The sequence below is a fragment of the Xyrauchen texanus genome, chromosome 9 (genome assembly GCF_025860055.1).
Source record: "Xyrauchen texanus isolate HMW12.3.18 chromosome 9, RBS_HiC_50CHRs, whole genome shotgun sequence".
Taxonomy (NCBI): Eukaryota; Metazoa; Chordata; class Actinopteri; order Cypriniformes; family Catostomidae; genus Xyrauchen; species Xyrauchen texanus.
Window position 1 is genome coordinate 607,494 of NC_068284.1, and position 20,404 is coordinate 627,897.

General features: G+C 46.5%; 1 protein-coding gene across 1 annotated transcript in view; it reads left to right on the forward strand.

The window, feature by feature from the left end:
- LOC127648948 (oocyte zinc finger protein XlCOF6-like) overlaps positions 1-20,404 on the forward strand; it is a 273,047-nt gene that overhangs the window by 156,981 nt on the left and 95,662 nt on the right. The window lies entirely within an intron of this gene.

Consider the following 20,404-nt stretch of genomic DNA (forward strand, 5'->3'; position numbering starts at 1 on the left):
TACGAGTGGACGCGAGGCTGTCCAGAGTGGAACGGCGAGTACAGACCAACCGTCCTTTGGGAGGCCAACGTTCTGGAGGCGGGGACGCGTTCAGCCCCGTCTGTGATCCCGAGCCCATGCAGGTGAGTCGAGCCCGGCTTTCCCGGGAGGAGAAAGGAAAGGCGGAGATCCCAGGGCCTTTGCATGTACTGTGGAGGAGCTGGACATTTCGCCTACAACTGTCCTTTAAAAGGACCTGCCCGATAGTAAGTATGAGGCTACTATCGGGTGGGATCTCCGCCGAGAAGACCTCATCCACATCTACTCTCCTTCCGGTAAGACTCCAATGGTCAACCCACCGTCACGACTGTCGAGCACTTCTGGATTCTGGGGCCGAAGGTAATTTCATGGACTACACTTTTGCACTCAACCACCAAGTTCCCTCAGGTCTCTCACTCATCGGATTGCTGTACACGCCCTCAATGGCCAGGAACTTCCCACCATTTCCCTAGCCACTGAAGACATCACTCTCGTCACGTCAGGCAATCACACCGAGACCATCTCCTTCTACATACTGGACACTCCTCTTGCCCCCATCGTCCTTGGTCATCCCTGGCTCACCCGTCACAACCCTAAAGTGGACTGGCAGTCTAAGTCCGTGTCGGCGTGGAGCACTCAATGTCATAAGTCTTGTCTTGTGTCTGCCTGTCCATCTGTTTCTGTCCCTGTGTTTCAGGAGGAGACTGTGGATTTATCTAACGTGCCCGCGGAGTACCTGGACCTGAAGGAGGTGTTCAGTAAGTCTCGGTCGGCTTCTCTCCCTCCACATCATCCCTATGACTGTGCCATAGAGTTATTGCCAGGTACGTCTCCGTCTAAGGGCAAGTTATATTCACTCTCGGTTCCAGAGAGTGAGGCTATGGAGAAATATATTTCTGATGCTCTAGCTACAGGATTCATCCGCCCTTCCTCTTCTCCAGCGGGGGCGGGATTCTTTTTTGTGGGGAAGAAAGATGGATCTCTGCGACCTTGTGTTGATTACCGGGAGCTGAACAACATCACGGTAAAGAATACTTATCCTCTACCGTTGATGTCTTCGGCTTTCGAGAGGTTGCAGGTAGCATCTATCTTCACGAAATTGGATTTACGTAATGCATATCATTTGGTCCACATCAGGGAGGGGGATGAATGGAAGACCGCTTTTAACACCCCCAGGGGGCACTTTGAATACTTGGTCATGCCGTTCGGCCTGTCCAACTCCCCAGCGGTCTTCCAGGCACTAGTTAATGATGTGCTGCGAGACATGGTCAATCAGTTCATATATGTTTACCTGGATGACATATTGATTTTTTCTTCTTCTCTCCAGGAACACGTGCAGCACGTCCGACTAGTGCTTCAGAGGTTGCTAGAGAATGGGCTTTTTGTCAAGGCGGAGAAATGCGTTTTTCATGCACAGTCTGTTCCTTTCTTAGGGTACATCGTGTCAGTTGAGGGAATGCGCATGGATCCTGAGAAGATCAAGGCTGTGGTAAATTGGCCAAGCCCAGAGTCCCGTAAGGCCCTACTGAGATTTCTGGGGTTCGCCAATTTCTACCGGCGTTTCATTCGCAATTTCAGTCAACTAGCCACGCCTCTGACCGACTTGACCTCTCCCAGAACAACGTTCAGGTGGTCAGACGCAGCTGAGGCTGCGTTTGCCAAACTGAAAGGCTGCTTCGTTTCAGCCCCCATCCTGATAACCCCTGATCCGTCACATCAGTTCGTGGTGGAGGTCGATGCGTCAGAGGTGGGGGTAGGCGCAGTGCTATCCCAGCATTCTCCTTCAGACGACAAGATACATCCTTGCGCGTTTTTTTCTCATCGCTTGTCCTCGGCCGAACGTAATTATGACATTGGTAACAGAGAGTTGTTGGCAGTCAAGTTAGCTTTAGAGGAATGGCGCCACTGGTTGGAGGGTTCGTGGGTACCTTTTATCGTCTGGACCGATCACAAGAACTTGGAATACATTCGCACAGCTAAAAGATTAAACTCCAGGCAGGCTCGGTGGGCTCTTTTTTTCGGTCGTTTTGATTTTACTCTCTCGTACAGCCCGGGTTCCAAGATCATCAAACCCGATTCTTTATCACGTATTTTTGATCGCTCCAAACGCCCGTCCACTCCCGAGTGCATTTTACCAGAGACGCTATTCATCTCTACACTCACATGGGAGATCGAATCGAAGGTCAAGACGGCCTTAGAAGGGGTTGTAACACTCCCCAAAATCTTAAAGTGGAGTTTACACTATTTTGGGATCAACCGTACCGTTTCTAAAGATAGGTATTGGAGTAGAGAAAATAAATATATCAACACTGATGAAAAATCAATAAACCCAGGTGTATTTACAAACCAAAAATATTTACAACAATAACAAACAAGGTGTGGTGTATATACATGTAAAAGTGAAGTCCAGAGTGCACAGAGTTATATACAGTGTTCAGATCAGCCTCACCGGGAAGTTTGATAGTCCGTGAGCACGACCAAGTGATGAAGTGATGAAGTGATGACTGACCAATGTCCTCTGATAAAAAGTAATCCTGGCTGCGAGACAAACGAATAACCTCCAAGAGGAACGGCGTCTCAGCGCTCCCAGGACAGTCACCAGCGTAATCCAATTAATGAATGAACGGGTTTGTAGATGTGCGTACTCGCAAATGAACCCCGAAAACCGGCACAGCGGTTCCTTAAATAGAAAGTGAAAGTATTTCCTGTTTACGTGGCAGGAAAACACGAAACCACGCGAAGATCTCGCGTGAACAGAGATGGGGATAAACACACAACAGCTGAGGGAATAACAGGAATACAGGGGAAAGCAATATAACTAATAGGCATAAATGACAAACATAATTAGTTTTATGTCAAGAACCTTATATATAAAACATCCCCTTATGTGGCCACGCTACATAGATCCCCCCCCCCCCAGCCATCGGCATAGGAGGAGATCGTCCGTACCAGCGTTTCAGGTTAACCACATTTAAAATATCTGTTTTACATGGGTCTCCCCAACGAACAGTGTAATTTATTGGCCCCATTTTTTTATTATTTCAGCTGGTCCCTCCCACTTGGGCTAGCTTAGCAGAGTATTTATTTGAGGAAGACGAGAGAGGGTGAGTTTTAACCCAGACTAGATCACCCGGCTGAAACTGCGCATCTTTCCGTCGGACATTATAGTATCTAGCTTGTCTAGATTGTTGCACCCTACTCGGTGCTTTACCTCCTCTGCCATGATGTTCTGTCTTTCAATTATGTTATATGAGGTTTGGTCAGGAGTGGGGTTTTGAGGATTAACCTCTCTAGTGGACCGTGTAACTGTCTGCCCAGCATTAATTCAGCCGGAGTTCTCCCTGTAGTTTCTTGATGTGCTGTGTTGATAGCAAATCTTAATTCAGGCAACCACTGGTCCCATCTCTCATGATGTTGTCCCACATATGGCGCTTAATCATTGTTTTTAACGTCCTGTTAATTCTTTCCGTCAGGTTTGTCTGAGGGTGATAGCTGGTAGTAAGTTTTTGAATACTTCCCAGGATTTGCAGAGCTCTCATGAGCACATTGGAGGTGAATTGGGCTCCCGGTCAGAAATGATGTATTTTGGGACCCCCCATCGGGTAAAGATCTCTTCCCTGAGAATTTTGACAATCTTAGGGGTCTTACTATCTTGAAGGGGGAACAACTCTACCCATTTGGTGTAATAATCAACAACCACCAGCAAGTAAGTGTTTTGTTTCTTACTGGTCGGGAAAGGTCCCATAAAATCCATCCCCCAAGTGTGACCTGGTTCCGTAACTTGCGTATGCTGTAAGAAACCGCTGTGTTTTGTATTTTCATGTTTATATTTTTGACATGTTTCACATCCTTTTACGTACTGCCAGACATCCTTACGGACAGTTGGCCACCACGCCACCTCCAAGAGCCTCAGTAAGGTTTTCAGCCGTCCCAGATGTCCTCCCAGCGGGTTATCGTGTACGTAGTGCAAGAAACCAGGAATTAATGCCTGAGGAACAACCAGTTGGAATTTATTTCCATTGTTCTTTACAGGAACCCGGCGATATAACACCCCCTGGTGGACCTCAAAGGTAATTTGGTTATCCTGAACCTTTCTGGTTTTTTGGGCCAGTTGGAGGAGAGACACCGTATTGTCATGCCTTTGTGCTTGTGAGATTTCCTGTAACGTGTGGGGTATGCACATTTTGGTTTTATTATGGCTAGACAGGGCACACCTTCAATTTCAGGAGCTTCACAGACTCGTGACAAGGCATCTGGTCCCAGGTTCAGACATCCTCTTCTGTGATGTACTTGGAAGCTGAATTGCTGCAACCTAAGAGTCCACCGGGTCAGCCGAGAGGTGGTTTTAGGGCTGTTGAAGGCCCAAGTTAAGGCAGCATGGTCGCTGTAAACGTCAAACTGTCTTCCTTCAAGGTAATGTCTCCATTTTTCCACCGCCCAGACTACAGCTAGACACTCTTTTTCAGCCGTTGAATAATTCAATTCGGGTCCACGCAATGTTCGTGATGCGTAAGCTATTACCCGTTCCCCCTCAGGAGTTTGCTGGGTAATAATGGCTCCTAAGCCTACATCACTGGCATCTGTATGAACCTGGAAAGATTGGTTGAGGTCAGGTTGCATCAATACTGGGGGGTTTTGTAATATTTGTTTGATCGTCTCCAGGCTGGTCTGACACTCAGGAGTCCAATCCCACTTCACTCCTTTGTTTTTTAGATTGTTTAATGGAGCTGTGATGTCGGCAAAATGGGGAATGAACTTGTAGTACCACCCGGCTAATCCCAAGAATCGTTGGAGGGCTTTAATGTCTTTGGGAGGAGGCTAGTCCGCAACCGCTCTGGTCTTTTCAGGATCAACCTCCACTCCTTTCTCTGAGACTATATGTCCAAGAAACTTCAGCTGCTTCTTAAAGAAGTGACACTTCTTCATGTTCAGAGTAAGTGATGCTTGGTTTAGTCGTTGCAGGATGGTGTTCAGATGTTGTACATGTTCTGATAAAGACCTTGAGTAGATTATGATGTCATCAATGTACACGAAACAAAACTTCCCTCTCAACTCTGCTAGGACCTTCTCCATCAGCCTCTGGAAGGTGGCAGCGGCATTCCGTAATCCATAAGGCATGGAGCGGAACTGGAATAGACCTTGGGAGGTGATGAAGGCTGTTTTGGCTTTACTACCTTCCTCCATTTCAACCTGCCAGTACCCTGACTGCAAATCCAATGTGCTGAACCAGGAGGCCTTCCATGGATTCTAAGATGTCAGTGGATTATAGGCATTGGATAAGCATCAGGTATGGTCTTACTATTAAGTCTCCTATAGTCCACACAGAACCTGTAGGAACCATCAGGTTTGGGGACCAGGACAACAGGTGATGACCACGGAGAGAAAGAAGGCTCGATGATATGGTCTCGTAGCATTTGTTCTACCTCCTCATCGATAATCTTCTTCTTGAAGGGTGAGACCCTATAAGCTCTGGATCTCAAGGGCATTTCGTCAGAAAGTATAATTTTGTGTTGTTCCACAGATGTTTTTCCCAGGACTTGATAGGTGGTATGAGGCCAATTTTCCATCAGCTTTTTTAATTCCTCCTGATTGTCGGAGTCCCAGCTGGGAACAACTTGTGTGGGTAAGTCATATGTGGCTGAATTCCAGGTTGGAGGTAAGGCATAATAGAGACTCACCGCAGCGGTCGTGCCTATGTTTTCACCCATCAGACGTGAAGACAATACAGGATTTAGAAGTGCAGTTAGAAATGAATGATATATATATCCTTTGCCTATTTTCAGTCCATATCTCCATTGTCCGACATCCACTATGGCTTCAGCGGCTCTCAGGAAGTCCAGACCAGCTATAAGGGGAAAGGCCAGGTGAGCATCCTTCATAATATAGGTGTCCAACCTGCATATCCTGTCATGCCACTCATAACAGACTGTTTTCCTGTTGATTGCCTGGTGCATTTTTCCATCAGCCATAATGAACCGTTGAAGAGGGGCTGAAGGGTCAGGTTTCGCTTCACCTCCTAACTGTCTCCACAGGCTTTCCTGCATAAGGGTGTATGTGCTCCCTGTATCCAGCACCGCCTTCACCTCTTGTCCTTTTATTGTTATTGGCACTACTAGAAGGGATGTCATTGGGTGGAGTTGAGCAATGGATACTCCTGCTAGATTTTTAGAGGTATGGCATTCAGGTGGTCTTTTATTTGTTGTATCTTTGCTGTTCAATTTTCCAACTTTCTGCCAGTAATCTTTTGCTCCCATCCAGTCCTTCTCCACCATAGATCCCACCTTCACCAGCTGTTCCACTGATTTCACCGTCCCTCTCAGACAGCCCGCAACCCTTGGGTTGATGTTATTGAGAATACGGCTCACCATCTCCTCTTCTGTGATGGCCGGCTTCCATTTGAGGCAGAGGGCTCGGTAATCATAGGCGAAATCTCTCAAACGCTGATTGGGTTGCTGCACCAGTGACCTCAACTTGTCTTCCACTTCCGTGAGGTAATCCTCTGGGAGAAATGCAGACATAAAAGCATTTTTGAAAGACTGCCAATCATTGATCTTGTTTTTTTCAGCCTTCCACCAACTCTGAGCGGGTCCTTTGAGCACGGTACTCAGGGTGCCAACGAGCTCCACACTAGGCAGGGGTCTAATGGCCAGATAATTTTCGACCTGTTCGACGAAATGGAGTACGTCGGATGTCTCGCTAGACTCCCCGAAGGAAGGAAATTCCAAACGGATAGGGGTTTTCCCACAGAAAGATGACATACTGGGCATACATGAAGGGTGAGCCAGGTTAGATACTTGTGCTCCAGCAGTGACGTCATAGGTAGCATTGCCTCTGTTAACAGGGGGGACTTTAAGTCTTGTTGCTGGTACGGGAGTTTTCAAGGCATTAACTGTAGATGGGGAAGAGGCAGGGTAAAAAGTCTGTACTTGAGATCGAGATGGGGTACTGGCGAATCTTATTTTTTTCATTTGATTTTCCCATCTTGCATCTCTCCGCAGGAAACAATCAACCACCGCTCTCTCCAACTTCTCTATAGACCTCTGGAAGTGAACTTCTAAGTCTGCTAAGCCAGCGTCCACTGACTCCCGGAAACTAGTTTCCTTATTAAGGGAACTATCTACAGCCTGTTGTAATTCCTGTTCATTATGTTGTATTTTTGCATTAAGAGCCAATAAATCCACCTTGAGTTTATCAATCTCCATTTGCATTGTCTGTACAACATTTAAATTCAGTACTTCTCTTTCATCATCATCATCATCATCAGAATTATACATTGAACTCAAAACAGATGCTATTTCATCTGTCGGGTTACGTCTGGTAACAAACGGGCCCGCAGTGAAATCAGCATCCTCAGTTTCATCAGAGCTACACCTTAACTCATGCACATCAGTCTCATTTTCATCATTATGTACATTAATTATCCCTCCATTTGCTTGTGTCATGTCTTCCATATTAATGAACACACAAAAAAAACACTATCAACAAATAGAAACTGCACGTAGTCCCCGTACGGGCCACCACTATGTAACACTTCCCAAAATCTTAAAGTGGAGTTTACACGATTTTGGGAACATCACTTGTCACACTCGTGGAAATAACACTCTTGACTTGTGTTATGGATCTATACGAGGAGCGTATAGATCCGCTGCTGAGTCCCCACTGGGTTCCTCTGACCACAGTGTGGTGCACCTGTTCCCAACATATGAGTCTGTGCTGCGAAGGAGAGGCATAGAATCACGGACAGTCCAGGTATGGAATGAGGATGGTATATTGGCCCTACAAGGGTGCTTTGAGTGCACGGACTGGTCTGTTTTTCATGCATCATCGGATAATATTAATGAGTTGACTGATGTGGTGGGTAGTTATATCACATTCTGTGTTGAGAATGTGATTGATACTAAGGTCATCACCTGGCATTCAAATAATAAGCCTTGGTTTAATGCAGAATTGAAAAATCTTCTTAAGAAGAAAAATGTTGTTTTTAAAAGTGGTGATAAAGTTGCTTACTCTGCTATTAGGAAGGAAGTAAGAGCCGCTATTGTGAAGGCAAAACATAATTACAAAGAAAAAATAGAACATAAATATTTAAAAGCTGATCAAAGGGCGGTTTGGGATGGAATGAAACTAATGACAGGCATACAGGAAAGTATTAGACCTACGTTATCTTTAAATGGGTATACATCTAATGCATGTTTAGCGAATGAACTTAACAAATTTTATTTAAGATTTGATGTGGATGATGATAATGTGAGGTATGACTCTTGGCAAAGTGATACGGTATTTAGTATCGATGCTCCTATGGTGGCTAGGTTTTTTAAAAGGATAAAAGTAAATAAAAGCCCTGGACCAGATAATATTAGTGGTAAGGTGTTGAGAGAGTGTAGTGTACAGTTAAGTGGCATATTTACACAGATTTTTAACATTTCAGTTAAAACGCAAACTGTTCCACTAATCTGGAAACATGCCATAATTGTTCCTTTGGCGAAGTGTAGGAAACCGAAGGTTTTAAATGATTTTAGACCGGTAGCCCTCACCTCCCTTGTGATGAAAACATTTGAGAAAATTATGAGAATAGAGATACTGAATCATGTCGAAGATAATTTAGATCCTCTCCAGTTTGCATATAGAGCAGGAAGGGGTGTTGAGGATGCCATAACTACTCTTGTACACTTAGTAGCTCAGCATCTGGAGACCCCAAAAACAAGGGCACGGTTAGCTTTTATTGATTTTTCATCCGCATTCAATACAATTAAGCCACATTTGTAAGCCGAAAAATTAGTCAGTTTATTTAATCTTGATCTTAATCTAGTAGGATGGATTGTAAATTTCTTATCAAACAGAACCCAGTGTGTGAGAGTCAATGGTTTGCTTTCTTCCAAGTTGTGTTCTTCTATTGGTTCGCCTCAGGGGTGTGTTCTTTCCCCTTTGCTTTTTATTTTGTATACTAATGATTGTAGGAGTACATTTGACAATAGGTATATGTTAAAGTTTGCAGATGATACTGTGATTGTGAGTCTCCTTGTAAATGAGGAGACATCTCATGGTCCAGTGGTGGAGGATTTTGTCTCCTGGTGTGCAGAGTGTAACCTACATTTAAATACAACGAAGACTAAAGACATGATTATAGACTTCGGAAAAATGGTCATCCCTGTTTCTCTTACTGTCATAAATGGAAGGGATATTGAATTTGTGGACGAATATCGATATCTGGGCACAATTATTGATAATAAATTAAATTTTAATGCCAACACGGATGCCATTTGTAAAAAGGTTCAGCAGCGTATGTTTTTCTTAAGAAAAATGAACTCTTTTAAAGTATGTTCAGTGTTAATGACACTGTTTTATAGGAGTTTTATTGAACCCGTAATTTCTTATTGTGACATTGTATGGTTTGATTGTATTAGCCTGTCAAATAGAAATAGAATGACTAAGCTGACTAAGACTGCTTCTAAAGTGATTGGAGTTCAACAGATATTGCCTCAGGACATTTTTAAAAAACGAGTTGTTAAAAAAGCTTTTTCAATAATTAATTGTCCATCACATCCATTACATAAAGAGTTTGTTATTCTTCCATCTGGCCACAGATATAGAGTAATGGGGGGGAGAACTAGGAGGTTCAAGAACTCATTCATACCAACTGCTATTTTAATGATGAATAGTCTGTAACCATGTGTGTTCTTTTTGTTTCGTGAGAGTCTATGTGATGGAAGAGTGTCTTTTTTGTGATGTGGAGCACCTGTGCAAAACTAATTTCCTAAGGGATAAATAAACTACTACTACTACTACTAACTCAGAGCTAGAGAGAGAGAACATAGAGCTACGTGCTAGAGTTTCCTCTTTGACCAAGAAATTGAACCGCAACAAAGCCATAGAAAAAACTGATGTAGAAGAAGTTAGTCAGCCGGATAACATTAACCCTGACTTACAAGCATTCTTTGAAACAGATGTAGCTCTCCAATCAGTAACTGATGTGCCTGTAAATTCAGTCAATGTGTGTGGTGCTAGGAAAAGATCACAGGGAATTGAGGGAACTGAAAGTGTTTCTACCAACTCTTCTGTTGTCCAAATACAAACTGTCGCAAAAGCGCTTGGACCTAAAGATATAGAGAGACTATCCCAGAGCTTACCATCAGCACGCACACAGTTCTTTGAATTTAGAAGAGCATTGATCAGCAAAATGCGTCTATATGACATGTCGTTAACAGAATTCACACAGTTAATTCCCCCCGATGGAGAGAACGAGACGTTGTGTCAGAGAAGCGACACTAGGGGTCTCTCTTGAGCGCCGATATTCACCTCTGAACTATGAAAAAAGGCCAATGAGAGTTGGCAACCAGTATTTGCATGTCCCGCCCCCGGACATACGGGTATTTAAGCGGCGCAAATACGGGAGTTAATTCAGGATTTTTCTGAGGTGCCGGAAATGGTCCGGCCACAACAGTGGCTCGGCTCAGTGACGTGGCAGGGGAGACACAACATCTCGTTCCCTCCATCGGGGAACGGAGGTTACATACGTAACCTAGACGTTCCCCTTCTGTCGCTCTCTCCACGTTGTGTCAGAGAAGCGACACTAGGGGTCCACTTATAAAAGTGCCATGCGCTGAGCTGTGTACGTGAACTGCTGATACAGGAGCGAGCAGGTATTCTTACGTGCAGGACGACCAACTGTATCAGGCTGCACGTACCCTTCACCAATGCCCCATTCAAGCCATGAGAATCCTTATCGTTACCCTGGAGGGGGGAACAAGGTGATGGCCGCCAACCTGGGAACGGGCCAGCCTGGCTGGGCCTCTTTTCTCTCTATGTTTCTCGCATAGAGCAACTACGGCCGGGGCCCTTACACGCATTGAGGGAAGGGGGTCTTAGCCCTTATTCAGGGTGGAGAAGACCCTGCGGAGGCCACACCTACCCGGGAGGGGAGGAAAACTTTAGTGGAAAATACATCACATGGCCTAACTTAGGACCTATGTGGAAAAGTTGTTGCGGTGGTAGATCCAGCCTCGTAGAGGGGGGAAGCATACAGCACGGTGACCGAGGCAGCTGTAACTGCCTAAGGGAAACACGGAGTCAACTTGTGAGGGGACAGTACCGTGGTATTACACACAGGGGGAGTCCGAACAGGAGGCCTTACCTACAGAGCACCTATACCAGTACAGGGTAGCTTGCGGTACCCGCAGTAGTTTGGGTCGGCGAGTTCCTCCGCAGAACTGCGACCCATGAGGGCTAGGGAGGAGTCAACCAGTGTCCCAAAGATGGGATCTCCTGGGAACGATGGCACACTGTTTTCCCTTGGTTAGGGGGAAAGGGCGCTAGGTGCAAGCGGTTCACCCGGTCAGATCGCCAGCGTGCTACCGAGTTCTACAGGCTCGGACCTGAGAAAACACGGGACGATACTGACTCAACTCGAAGATTATAGAATCTCGCAAAAGTGTTAGGTGTTGCCCAGCCCGCTGCTCTACAGATGTCTGCTAGGGCGGTGCCCCTAGCCAGTGCCCACGAGGACGCAACCCTCCTGGTGGAGTGAGCTCAGACCCGCAAGGGGGGGGCATGGCCTGGGTGTGATAAGCCAGGGAAATGGCGTCGACAACCCAATGGGCGAGTCTCTGCTTGGAGACAGCATTCCCTTTCTGCTGTCCCCCGAAGCAGACGAAGAGCTGCTCAGAGCGTCTAGTGCTCTGTGTGCGGTCCAGATAGATACGTAAAGCACGTACTGGACACAGCAGTGAAAGGGCTGGGTCTGCCTCCTCCGGGGCAGCACTTGCAGGTTCACTGCCTGATCCCTGAAGGGTGTGGTAGGAACCTTGGGCACATAGCCCGGTCGCGGTCTTAAGATCACGAAAGTGTCTGCCGGACCGAACTCCAGGCAAGAGTTGCTAACAGAGAACGCTTGCAGGTCCCGATCCTCTTGATGGAGGCGAGCGCGATCAGCAGGGCGGTCTTGAGAGAGAGGCCCCTGAGTCCAACTGAGTCTAGCGGCTCGAAGGGGGGTCTCTGGAGTCCCGTGAGGACAACCGAGAGATCCCAGGAGGGGAACAGGTTAGGCCGTGAGGGAGTCAACCTCTGGGCACCTTTTAGGGACCTGACAATTAAGTCGTGCTTACCAAGAGACTTGCCGTCTACCGTGTTGTGGTGGGCCGTGATAGCGGCGACATACACCTTGAGGGTGGAGGGGGACAGCCTCCTCTCCAGCCTCTCCTGTAGAAACATGATGTGAGAGGCGCACAGTGACTAGAGTCGCTGCTGACTCCAAGGGAGGAGACAACGGGCGAGCTGTGACATGTGGAGGGAGCGTACTCCGCCTTGGCGATTTATGTAGGCTACGACCGTGGTGCTGTCTGTCCTGACTAGGACGTGCTTGCCCCGAATTAACAGGAGAAACTTCCTCAGGGCAAGGAAAACAGCCAGCAGCTCTAGGCAGTTGATGTGCCAACGCAGCGGGCCTCGGTTCCACCGGCCTGCGGCTGCGCACCCGTTGCACACGGCGCCCCAACCCAATTTGGAGGCGTCAGTTGTAACCAGAACGCGTCGGGACACCTGCTGCAAGGGTACTCCTGCCAGTAGAAAGCAGAGGTCTGTCCAGGGTTTGAAGGTTTGGCAGCAGGCAGTGGTAACTTCACGTTGTGCGTGCCGCGGCGCCATGCTCGTCTTGGGACTCGAGTCTGGAGCCAGTGCTGAACGATGTCGAGGGCGAATTGAGACGTGGAAGTACGCGTCCTTCAGGTCTACCGCTGCGAACCAATCTAGATGCCGGACGCCAGATAGAATTTGTTTCTGGGTGAGCATTTTGAATGGGAGTTTGGACAAGGTCCGATTGAAAACTCGCAGGTCCAAGATCGGTCGTAAGCCACCGCCTTTCTTGGGTACAACGAAGTAAGGGCTGTAGAAACCCTTCTTCGTTTCGGTTGGAGGGACAGGCTCTATCGCGTCCTTGATTAGAAGGGAGGCGATTTCTTTGCGCAGGGATTGGGCATGTTCGCCGTGCACTGCGGAAAAATGAACGCCCACGAAGGGGGGTGGAGACCTGGCAAACTGAATTGCGTAACCGAGTCGAATGGTCCAGTGCAGCCAGCGTGACGGGCTGGGCAGTGAAAGCCACGCCTCTAAGCTCCGTGCTAGGGGCACCAAGGGGACGAGTATTTTGGACGTACCCGGCAGGGCTTCGCAGTGGTGCGGAACAGGTAACGCGGCGTTGGGGGGCACTGTATTCGTCCCGAGGCTCTGGTGCTGAGAATAAACTCAAAGCACTTACCTTGCTCCGCGCACCCGGCAGGGGGTGGGTTCGTGACTGAGGAGGAGGTCTGATGCTGGCGTCCTCTGGACTCGTCTGAACCAGCCGGCTGGGGAACAGTCGTGGGGCTGAGGGCGGGGACACCGCGTCCGGGAAGCCAGGACTGTTGAGGCCTGAAAGCAGAGTGATGTGAGAACGGCATTTGCGGGCCAGGTGACCCAGAGACAACAAGGAAATAGCTCTATAGTGTGTAAAGAATTTAACAAAAAATTCTCCTTCCGGCCCTCCACCGGGGAACGGAGTGGTCTTACCAGCTCCGGAGCTACTGTCTCGGTCTCTGGGTCGGTCATCTCAGGGGTGCCTGGGAGCCTTCTGGGTCCTCAAGGGGGCCCGTGAGACGATGGGCGTCCAACTTCTGCGGGGAGCTCGACGCTGGGGCTGAGAGCTGGGCCCACTCACTTGTTAGTTGAGGCGGAGCACCACTTTCTTTCTTACTTGAAAGCCGCAGGAGGATGCCCTCGGCAAGCAGACAGGGCATGGCGGCAGGTTTGTGGCAGGGCAAGATGTGTGAAAATAGCCTTCGTCTGTTTCTTCACCACTGAGGACTGCTGGGCGAAGTCGTCAAGTGGTGTCGCCGAATGGACGGAGCTGGGAGACGGGGGCGTTTGAGAAAGCGTGCTTTGTCTGCCTCCCGTACTGCCTGTCCATCGTTGAGTTTCTGGACCACGGAGTGGCCATCGCCTGTTTGAGTGCAGTTACTGCAGCACGTCAAGAACAGGACAACCCAAGTGCAGATTTTGAAGTGCCATGGCCCGGTGGACTTGCAGGAGGGGGCCATGGTGTGCAGGGGGGAGTGGTCTGGGACCGTTCTACCACCAAGGGTAGCGAGACCAGAAGAGCGACGAAGCTTGGCTTGCTCAGCTCATCATGCACGTCCAGGAAGGAATCCGGGGGGGGGCGCGGCTGTGAGCGGCGCACATGCCCGCGGAACCAATTAAGCCCGGGGAAGCATAGCGGACCTTCTTTCGTCAGCCTCAGACTGGGTGGAGACCCGAAGGTGGTGGCCCAGGCGAGTTATCCGCATCCGACGCCGCTGTTACGCTCTCCGATGCAGCGGTGATGTCATCATCCAATGCCGGGGAGCTCGAGGGACCGGACGGTAGGCTGTTAAGCGGACCGCACTAATCCCGAGCTCGGGGGAAGCAGGCAAGTGTGCCGGGGAGGCGGGAGGTTTCGAGGGGATTTACCCGGCGAAAGCGTCCCGTTATTCTCCCCAGATCGTTCTTCATCACCTGTGGCGCCTGCCTCAATCCTGTAGGAAGGAGGCGAGGCGCGGGGGGCGGCTGAAATGGCTCTCTCTCACTACAAGAGAAAGCAGAGATCGCAATGCTGCCGCGGTTATGTTCTCACACTGAAAACATAACCCATTGGAGAGAATGCTCATCCCAAGCTCGGACGGAAACAAGCAAGCGTGCCGGGGAGGCGGGGGGTTTCGACGGGGTTCACCCGGCGAAACGGAGCCCGTCACTGTCCCCAGATCGTTTTCATCACCTGCGGCACCTGACTCAATCCCGTAGGAAGGGGGGGGGGCGGCTGAAGCGGCTTTTTCTCACTACAAGAAAAAGCCTACGACCGCAATGCTGTCATGGCTATGTTCTCGTACTGAAAACATAGACCATTCATAAAAACGCTGCCTGCGTGTGATCGCAACCAAGGAATGCAAGGCAGTTTTTATGGCCGTCAGAGGTGGGGAGAATCAATACATCCAGAAACTACACAGAGGCGGAAAATCGTCTTTAAAAAGACGCGTCCTGAGAAGGACGTTCAACGCCGCTGTGTTTTGCTCTTTTAGTGCGAAATTCACTCTTTTAGAATAACTCTTTCGAGTTGTCTGCGCTGTCGAAGCGCCCAGGGGCAAGAATGCACAGCCGTGCACGAAGGAGAAAGCTGCTGTTGTGCACCATAAAGTCCAACAGCATGCAGAGCATCAAAGGATTAAACAGGAATTTTGTTTGTAACTCGCAGCAGACTGCATGCACGACCATCGGCTCCGAAGAAATTTTCTGAATGAACTCCTGTATTTCCGCCGCTTAAATACCCGTATGTCCGGGGGCGGGACATGCAAATACTGGTTGCCAACTCTCAGTGGCCTTTTTTCATAGTTCAGAGGTGAATATCAGCGCTCAAGTGAGACCCCTAGTGTCGCTTCTCTGACACAGCGTGGAGAGAGCGACAGAAGGGGAACTGTAAGTAGCTACCTTTCCCCTGTAATCCATCATGATGACAAAATAAATTTTGTGAAAGGTAGCATACAAGAGAAAGAGATTGATTTTTTGCTTGATACAGGTACAGAAATTTCAGTAATTCCTACAAAATTGGCTAAAGGTTTAGACATCCCGTACAAGAAAACCACTTTCTTTAACTGGCGTAATAGGTGAAGATTCTGTTTTGTATGAAACCCCGCCCATAGATGTACAATTTGGCCCAATTCATTACTATTCTGGTAAACTTGACATAGTCGCTCAAGGTATGGGCCCATGCCTCAGAGCAGTACAGGCAGTTCATCTAGCACTTCAGGCTTCATCAGGAATGGTGTTAGGACAGACTGTAAACGTAAGATGCCCTCATGCAGTGTCCGCACTAATGAATCAAGCAAAAGTCACTTCTGTCACTTCCTCTCATTGTGGAAATTGATTAGCAACTCTCACAGCCCCGAACATTGTTTTACAGCGTGCACCAGTCACGAACCCATCCTCATGTATGATGTCTGCAATGACTGAAGTTTTGTTAGAGGATGAAGGAGAAATGACACACGATTATGTTAAGTGGCACAGACCACATCAAGTGATGTTGATTACAGCAGCTGCAGTAGTGTGTCAGGGAAGGAAAACCTGAACTCATGTGTCACACTGTAAAGTTGTTCCCCCACCTACAGTGATAGGATAGGACACGGACCAGTGAGGAGCCCAGGGAAGAACCGAATGCACCATGAGTCGGGGGCCCACCCTGCGGTGAAGACTCCCTCATAGACCTCCCCCATCCACTAGTCCATCCTTACCTCACTGTCCTTTAGGTGTAACAGGAATTGAGAAATAGGGAAAGAAGGGACAACAATAGCAGACTCGGAAAAGGATACAACCATAGTGGTTGAACAAATACTGCTCTACTGTTTTTTTTGTTTTCTTTCTTCCTCTGTGCAGGTACCACTTGATGGCTGTCCCAAGACCCATTCGCACCGAATGGGTCACCTGCGTATGAAGCCACAACCTTCCGGAAAATAACTAGACCCACTGCCGAGCCAACAATCACAAAAGAAAAGGAAGAAAATACACAATGCAGAGACTCGCATACGGGAACCTTCAGTCATCCATCAACATGATCAAGATTGTCGTACTAATAACCATCCAACAAGACATTCTTGATCTTTCAGCAAAATTACACCAGATGACTGAAGAGAATTCTTCATGGTTCGGCAACTTGTTAGGTAAACCCTGGCTGTGGATCAAGGAAATATTTGTTCTGCTGTTGTTTCTTCTACTGGCATACTATCTATGCATCCACAGTATAAAGTGTTTCATTCAACAAATGAATCACGCCCATCACGAAGAAATTACAGTTCCAAATAGAAAAGACTATTACCCGTAAGAACTTCACGGACCCTAATTGCATGTTTGTTTCGGTGTCAGCATGCAATTACAGAAAATCAACACCGAGCATGCGCTATGTGCCTGTAACGATCACAGGTTACATGAATGAACTTTCAAGTGTTTAAATTTGTATTTTGTGAGAGTTATTAGAACTCTCAAAGAGGGGACTGTTGTATTACAAATTTATTAAATGTTTAATTTAGGTTCCAATACATTAGTTTGTAAACTGAGAAAGTTTAATAGATTGAATTTAGTATTTGAGGTAGTCAGGGTTTCCAGCAGGAGATTTCTGCCTGTCCTGATCTCTCTATTGTAAGTTAAATTAGTCGGATTGCTGAGACTATCACCTTTTCTCATTAAATGACTCTTGGAGCCCCTAACCCAGTCGTTAAATAGTCAGGCTGATTAGATTAGTTGCTGTGCATTCGAATCACACTGTTATACTGATGAAATCAGGGCTGGGGAATTTCCTGTAACGAGGTGACTCCTGTACCTCATTTACATGCTTTGTTTCAGAATGTCTCCACCTCTATGTATAATCAAGTCCCCTCACCCTTGAAAGGTATAAAAACTCTATCGTACTGAGCTATTGAGACAGACTTGGATGACTACAGAGATGCAACAGCGACTTCTCAATAAAGAGTAAATTCTGCTTAAAAGATATCCCAACCTCTCCTGGTCTCTGCTTCGACGACGAAGAAAAAGTTTACAACACTACTCACAGTCCCAACAATTCGTTTTTTTCCTGGTCTTTTTGTGCTCTTAGAAGAGCCTGAATGAGCTGTCCTAAAGTTTCAGTGGACACTTAAAGAACTGCTTCAGGGTTGTAAGCAGGCTGAGAAGGAGCAGAATTATGCATAGCATTTCTTTTTGTATCTTGCAACTTCTTCCTACACTCTTTCTCCCAATGTCCTAATTTTCCACAGTAGTGGCATTTGCCTTCTTTTTTAGACCACCTGTTTTCTTGTTTTGCTGTGCTAAATGTAGCTGCTGCTGCTACTCTCACTTTGGCTTTAACATCAGCATCTCTTTCCCATGCAGCCAACCTGTCTAAATTACTTCTGAGAGTTCTGTTAGACCAAGTTAGATCTAGGAATGGCAAAGCTCTTTTGTATTCGGCTACAAGGCCATCTGACCAGATACGAATTAGTGGTCCTTTGTCATCGAGCACACTTTCAGAATCATCCACTAATCCACTGTAAGTTATGGCTGACTGACAAAACCTCTCAGTATATTCACTCACAGTTTCTTCTTTCTTTTGTACACAGCTAGTAATTCTAGACAAATCTATTTTGGGTCCTAGGATATTCTTTAGGATTTTCAAAACACCTTCTCTCATATCGTTTCTACTTGCATGTTGTAGTTCAGAAGTCACTGCAGATTCAAAACTGTTGAATTCAGATTCAGTTAAAATTTGTGACATTAACTGTGTGACTTCTGTTAACAACATGTCATATAGACGCATTTTGCTGATCAATGCTCTTCTAAATTCAGAGAACTGTGTGCGTGCTGATGGTAAGCTCTGGGATAGTCTCTCTTTATCTTTATATATTTAGGAAATTTAAAAAAAGGGTTTACATTTAACAAATGTGTCCCAGCAAACAGGTACCCAAAGATGTGTAAGCAGGCACAAGTGATGCTGTCTCTGTTTGGCAGTACCAACCTCTGCGAGCAGACTTTCAGTCTGGTGAACTTGAACAAGAGTAAACTCAGAAGCAAAATAACTGACTCTCACCTACATAATATCTTGTCTTTGTCTGTTGTAAGTCAGCTACAGCCCAATCTTGAAAAACTTCTGAAAAATAAGGACCGGTTTCATATCTCGCCTTTTACATTTAGGTCTTTTACATTGCAACCACATGGTTTTATTATTGCTTGTGTATTTGGCATTGAACTGTATTGTACATTGAACACTTGGGGATTGTTTGTTTTATTGTAATAAGTTCATTAAAATGCAAAACTTTACAAATAAAACTGCATTAGTTAATCAGATTAAAGTTGTTTTATATTTATTTTAAATATTATGAAATAAATAAACGCATAGCAACTTTAATGTAATACAGTTTGATTTATGATGCAAAATTTACTTTTGGCCCACGGCCCCCAATCAAGTTTGATTTTTGGCCCTTCATAGGAAAAGGTTTGGGCACCCCTGGTCTAACATGTTTATTTTAGACTCTGAATTAGTCTCCAGCATCTTATCTTTAAGGACCTTTAAGGGGCCTCGGACAGTATGCCCAAAAACCAACTTGGCTGGGCTAAAACCGAGTGATTCCTGCACGATTTCACGTATGGCAAACAATACCAAAGGGATTCCCTCGTCCCATTCCTTATTTGTTTCCATACAATACCTTTGAAGCATCGCTTTTAAGGTCTGGTGAAATCTCTCAATTGCACCTTGGCTCTCAGTATGGTATGCACTTGAGACCCTGTGTTCTATGGACAAAGATTTAAGAGTCTGAGCAAAAACGCGTGACAAAAAATGTGTTCCTTGGTCTGTCTGAATCACCTTAGGAAGACCAAATGTAGAAAATAATTTTATCAGCGTTTTCAAAATAACAGGAGCGGTTATTTTGCGCAGCGGTATCACTTCTGGAAATCGTGTCGCTCTACACATAATAGTGCATAAATACTGGTTACATGATTTTGTCTTCGGTAAGGTACCAACACAGTCTACCAGCACTTCTTCAAATGCTTCAGCCACAGCTGGAATAGGAGAGAGTGGAGTGGGGGAAATTAATTGATTCGGCTTCCCCGTTATTTGGCAGGTGTGACAGGTTCGACAGAATTTAACAACATCACATTTCAAACCCGGCCAAAAAAAATGGTGTAGAATACGATCGTAGGTCTTAGTTATACCCAAGTGTCCAGATAACACATGCTCATGAGCCAAACATAATACCTGAGAACGAAATGTAATTGGAACAACCACCTGATACACAACATTCCAATCCAAATCATCATCGACCCTAGAACACCACTTTCTCATCAATAATCCATCATCTACAAAATACGCAGTATGTCTTGTCTTAGCAGCCTCGAAACTAAGAACAGCCGAAAAACATTTACGCAAAGATGGATCTTCCTTTTGAGCTGAAATAATTTGAGACCGAGTGATGGGCAAATCCAACGAATTTGAATTCCCCAGAACACTTTCTGAATTTTTCAGATTAGTGTTTTGTGAGGATTTCTCCTTCAATTTCGTTTCAGACTCAGAACCTAACACGTAATTTGTTAACGTATGTCCCATCAACGAGTCAGCCAGAGCGACTTGATCTGTTCTGGCTAACTGAGCATGCATAACAGCACAGGCAAAAATACGTCAGGATATAGACTAGCCACATCATCAGAAATTGCACACACATTTGTGAAATCAGTCACCTCTGGTACGGGCATGACTTTGCCTCCGGCCAAATCATTTCCCAAGATAAAGGTTATTCCTTTCACAGGCAGCGAATTATGAATACCGACCTTTACAAATCCTGAAACTAGTGAACTGTCTAAGTGCACA